Source organism: Anolis sagrei, chromosome 6 (assembly GCF_037176765.1).
Source record: "Anolis sagrei isolate rAnoSag1 chromosome 6, rAnoSag1.mat, whole genome shotgun sequence".
NCBI classification, from domain to species: domain Eukaryota; kingdom Metazoa; phylum Chordata; class Lepidosauria; order Squamata; family Dactyloidae; genus Anolis; species Anolis sagrei.
In genome coordinates this window covers 23,886,453-23,892,302 of record NC_090026.1, presented here as the reverse complement: position 1 = coordinate 23,892,302, position 5,850 = coordinate 23,886,453, and the positions used below count along the sequence as shown (strand labels likewise).

Below are 5,850 nucleotides of genomic sequence, written 5' to 3'. Positions count from 1 at the left end.
GGAAGACAGACGGACAAATGTCAAAAGACATTGCGCTGGAAGAAGCAAAGACCACCAGCACTGAAGCGATGCTCCTTCACCATCAACTCCATTGGAGTGGTCATGTTGTCTAGAGTGGCCATGTTGTCTGAATGCCCGATCACCGTCTCCCAAAGCAGTTACTTTACTCCAAACTCAAGAACGGAAAACGGAATGTTGATGGACAGGAAAAGAGATTTAAAGATGGGCCAACCTCAAAAACTGTGATATAGACACTGATAACTAGGAAGCCCTGGCCCTTAAGCACTATAATAATAATAATAATAATAATAATAATAATAATAATAATAATAATACTTTATTTATATACTGCTCTATCTCCTCAGGGGGACTCAGGGCAGATTCTAAGCAGCAACATCAAAACATAGTCACAACATGAACAAATAATAACAGTAACATAAGCATGGAATTACTCAACAACACATAAATATTTTAAAAATCTTGCCTGCACTTCATGTCCATTCTTTAGGACATGGAAAAGGAATGGGTCAGGACAATTAAAAATGCTGGGTCAAGACTGATTCTAACTGGAGGTCAGCTGTGACCAGCAGTGCTACAGAATTCGAAAAGAAACGAATGAAGGGCAAAAGGGAGAAATGTGCCAAGAGAAAGGCACATCAAGCCAACCCTGACTGGGACCGCCTTCCATCTGGAAATCGATGTCCTAATTGCAGGAGAAGATGCGGATCAAGAATGGGGCTCCACATCCACCTAAGGACCCACCGCCAAGACACTACATCTGGAAGACCATCATCCTCGAGCTACAAGGGATCGCCTAAGTAAGTAAAGTAAGTTCAAAGCAGATATTGAGGGGTTTTCTGCCTTGACATTCTGGGATATATGGCTATGTGGAAAAGCTCTTAGAGGGCCTCAGAACAGTGCATGGTTTCTAGAAAAATGTGGGTCTGAATGTTGATGTGTGTTGGTTCCTATCACAAACTCCATGGCCATGAACAAAACCACAGATCGACATGCCTCGCTCCTCGTCACTGTTGCCACCACCCTAAAACGCCAAGGATTTTGTTTCAGTTCTGCGAAAAGACTTCCATAGCCCAGCCTTTGCTACAGATGCACACTTGAAAGTGCAGCCTGCTCTTCACAAGAGGATGCAGGTGTCTGAGCCACCCCCACGGGACCCTCTTACCCCATGCTTTTCGCTGGACCCTAACAAAGCCAAAAGCAACCCCAACCCCCATTCCCAAACAGGCTTAACCACAGCTCCTTCGAACTTTGGGTGGAGGGGGGACATGAGACTAAGTTCGAGGGTGGGGGGAGGTAGGGTAGCTGCAACTTCCTGCCCCAGTTAGAGAAGAGGCCTCTTGACATTTCCTGTGGTTTGGAGCAAGGAGGAGAAAGATAGCAAGTGTCATGTGATGATCGCCCAGAGTGGGAGGAGACGCACGGTAGGCTGGGTCAGCCAAGGCGTCTATAAATGGGCCCAACCCCACTGCTTCCATCTCTTTACTGCAGCTGGCGACCTGTCTCCTGAGCTGGCCTGATTACAACCAACCAAAAGGTAGATCTTCCGTAATCCCTATGGGCTGTTGGGTAAGGGTCGGGGACAGTGGGCCAACATTTTGGCTTGCAACACTATTTATGAATGGAGAATTAGGTTATTTATTTATTTATTTACAGTATTTTTATTCTCTCCTTCTCACCCCTCAGGGGACTCGGGGAGGATTACAATGCACATATACATGGCAAACATTCAATGCCATTTAGACATACAACACATATAGACAGACACAGAGGCAATTTAGTATTTCAGCTTCATGAGGGTATGCTCAGTTCCAACCACAGGGGGAGCTACTGCTTCACCCTCTATTTGTGACACTGGGTCCTTTGATGGAGTACTTCCTCATTCTTCTGCATGCTGCTGGAAGGTTTTATGGCATTGTAAAATAGTTAAATTAGCCTTCTCACATAAAGCGGTTCCTAAATTTCCTACTTGACAGATGCAACTGTCTTTCGGGCTGCATAGGTCAACAGCAAGCTAGACTATTAATGGTCGAGAGCTTACTCCAATCCGGGCTGGCTTTGAACTCATGACTTCTTGGTCAGTAGTGATTTAATGCAGCTGGCTACTAACTAGCTGCACAACAACCCTGTAGGGAGGTTTAGCAATGATCAGGGGCCAGATCTCTTAGATCAATGGTTCTCAACCTATGTGTCCCAAAGTATTTTGGCCTACAACTCTCAGAAATCCCAGCCAGTTTACCAGCTGTTAGGATTTCTGGGAGATGAAGGCCAAAACATCTGGGGACCCACAGGCTGAGAACCACTGACTTAGATTCTTTGACTACAGCATACACTGGCATATTTCAGGAGTGTTATGGGGTCAAGAATGTTTAGAGATCAATTCCTGTATCTGGGAGGATCTTTCAGATACTTTGGTGCTTTCAAGACAGGGAGAAGAGGTGGAGAAACTCTAAAGTTCTCTAAGGTTGCTTTATTTGAAGACATGGATTTGCATCTTTCAAAGTATGCAAAAGGAACTGGAGGAAGGGCTGGGCGGCAGCAGATAGGACATCAATCCCAACGCTGCGCACTGTCTTAAGCACACTTAAAATGGGAAGCAAGAATGGGGAAGTTGCACCAGTCAAACCGCCGTGCAGCTCATGCATGGAGAAATATGGCGGATGCAACAGCCAGTGGGGGAACAGTCATGACTCTTCAAGCACTTGGCTGGTGAGAAGGGTGATCTGGGAAATATAGTGTGCACACCCTCTAGCGTTAGGGAAAGAAACTGGTTGTTCTTTCTGGCGGCAAATGTGGTTGAAGCTTCCCAAGTTCAGATCTACCTTTCACTTGCTCCTCCTTTCTATGCAGAAGTGTGCAGCTTTTCAAGAGATGGAAAAGGAACGAAACTTGCACCTGGCCCTTGAATAAATCTGGGTGATTTAGGATCCCATGCCAGGAAATCCAATCTCTCTGCCTTCATGAACCCTGTTCTAAGACAAGCATACAGACCAAGGCAACAGGTAAGGCATGAAAATCCTTTCTTCACATCTGGAATTCAAGTAGGATCTAACTGGGTGGAATGGGAGAAAAACACACCATTTTAGAAGGCTTTTAAAAACCAAAATACAAAATACTCACTGAAGGAACAGCAGACTTGTTGCTGTACCTGAAAATTAATTCCAAAGTGAATTCAGTAAGAGAAAAGCAGAGGGCCTTCTTGCTAAAGTCATGGGAAATGGTGGAGAAAGGAATATGAATAATGCAGGAAAAAACCAGTTATGAATTCTAATAAGGAGCAGAAGGGGGGAGGAGGAAAAATACAAGATTGTCACAGGAAACAATTTGAGATATGAATTGTAGATCCATGTGAGGAAACGGTTACATATAGGCTTTGAAAATGCTTAATGTTCTTTAAAAAAAACTCTTGAATTTATTGTTGAAGGCTTTCATGGCCGGAATCACTGGGTTGCTGTAAGTTTTTCGGGCTGTATGTCCATGTTCCAGAAGCATCCTGAGGATGCATGCCATAGATGTGAGCAAAACGGGACTATACAGCACAAAAAACGTACAGCCCGAAAAACTCTTGAATTTCTTTAACAGAAAATAGTGATTTTCCTCCCTGTTTCTTTCCTTTCCTCCATTGTTAACAAATGCACAATCGTATTATTATTGTAATGCAGTGTAAAACATTTCAACTTTCGTTACAGAAAAAAAACATCCAAACTCTGCAATCCTCCACATGTCTACTTAGAATAACTCACTCAGTGGCATTTACTTCCAAATAAATAGATATAAGATTAGGTTGTTGTGAGTTTTCCGGGATGAATGGCCATGTTTCAGAAGCATTCTCTCCTGACATTTTGCCTACATCTATGGCAGGCATCCTCAGAGGTTGTGAGACCTCACAACCACTGAGGACGCCTGCCGTAGATGCAGGCGAAATGTCAGGAGAGCATGCTTCTGGAACATGCCCATTCAGCCCGGGAAACTCACAACCCAGTGATTCCACCCATGAAAGCCTTCGACAATACATGAGATATAAGATTGTATGCTAAAAAGTTCCACCCCTTACTTTGGCTTAACACCCAAGTGGTATGTGGATAGTATTGCAGCTAAATACACCGCCATTTTGTACCGCTGTTCTCTGAAACGAACAATAGAATGTGTTCTCACTCAGAAATATGTGGTATTTAAGGAAATGAAGTGTACTTCCAGATGAATATAATTACAACTAAATTTCTTACTCATTTCTTCTCTCTGTCTTTTAATGCATGAATCGTTTTTGTATTTGTTGTTAGCAGGGCCTCCAATTATCGTGCCATTTTATGGGAACAGAAACTTTGCTTAAAATGTAGGACACCATTCTTCCCCAATTAGTCATAACTGCTGGGGATGATGGAAGCGTTAATCCAACACTTTTGCAAAGCACTGGTTTGGCACAAAGTTATCTTAAAAGAAGACAATTATATTCTATTATAGGTAAGGCATTTTTTTCAGTTGCTTGTAAGTTTACACATTTTTTGAAACTAAAACAGGAAATAGAATTAAGTATTCCCTCTAAAATCCTATGTATTCTTTTTTCCTACTAAATTCCAATGTATTGCTAAGATGGGACTGTTCCAACACAAGATCTTAACAGGTGATATATGGTTGCAAATGATGATTCATAGCAAAACTCTCAGGTTTATTGCCTGCCTAAATCTGCAAAAACTGGGAAGCTGCAGGTTATATTACATATTAGATGAATTCCAGAATTGTGATCCATTAAACCAAAGTATTTTAATAAATCCAGACAGGAACCAATGAAATGTTTGCCTTTGCCATCCAAGGCACATGGCATTTGCTCAACTCCTGTACTATTACCAATACTCAAGAATACATGGGTGTCAAATACAGTTGCATCTCTAAACTAGAACAAACTTACTCAAATCCATTCAAATTTAAGTTCCATTGATTCAGTGGGTCTCCTTTAGTTTTTTATCAGCCACTGGATTTGATATGTTGCATTACACATTGTGGGACATGCTGATTTTATTGTGCTACTTCCCTATATATGTAACTCAAATTGCACTACAACTGAGATTTAAATTCTGGTAAATATTGTTATGTTGGACAGGGGAAGGTTTTCCAGCACTATTCAGTAGGTGACTATTTTTCTCAATCCTCACTTTTTAACTGCACTGCATTGAGTGTTAGGAAAAGCAGGGATTTCTCCATCACCATGCAAATTTTGTGGAATTCACTCCAGAGATACACCAGAAATATACTATATGTTAGTGAGAGAGACAGTACACTATCAGGTTACTGATGATACATTGCTAGGAAATTCAGTGGCTGTGTTATCTGGATTTGTGATGTACTTTCCTTATTTAAAGTGTGGAATGATGGATCTCTTGCCCCTTAGACCAAAGGCAGCAAACTTTCCAAATGTTAGAGCCCAACTCCCATCGTCCCTGCCTGCCATTATCAGAATTGTGGAGCTGATGGGAGCTGGAGTCCAACAACATGTAGAAGGCCACAGAATTGTGGAGCTGATGGGAGCTGGAGTCCAACAACATGCAGAAGGCCACAGACTCCCCCCCCCCCCCCCGTATTAAACCAAAAAGCAGTGATACATATTTCAAACAAAGAAGCAATTCATATGCAACAGAATATTATAATACTTAAATCTCAGAACTAGTTACGATTCCTTAGATCCACAGGTTTTGGGATACGAGCCTTAACATAATAGCCTACAGTATTTTGTTGTTCTTATGGGAACCTAAAGGTGACCCTATCACAGGGTTTTCTTAGGCAGATGAATTCAGATGAGTTTTGCCATTGCCTTTCTCTGAGGCCGAGAATGTGATT

At 42.2% G+C, this 5,850-nt stretch overlaps 1 long non-coding RNA gene across 2 annotated transcripts; it reads left to right on the top strand.

Annotated features, from left to right (window-relative positions):
* Positions 1-1,503: 1,503 nt before the first annotated feature.
* Positions 1,504-4,655, top strand: LOC132778010 (uncharacterized). Of its 2 annotated transcripts, none has more exons than XR_009631730.2 (3): positions 1,504-1,555; positions 2,869-3,020; positions 4,302-4,655. It is a non-coding gene; the product is annotated as an uncharacterized lncRNA (long non-coding RNA). The 2 variants fall into 2 exon arrangements; XR_009631729.2 differs by having other exon boundaries at positions 4,299-4,655.
* The last annotated feature ends 1,195 nt before the right edge of the window (positions 4,656-5,850 follow it).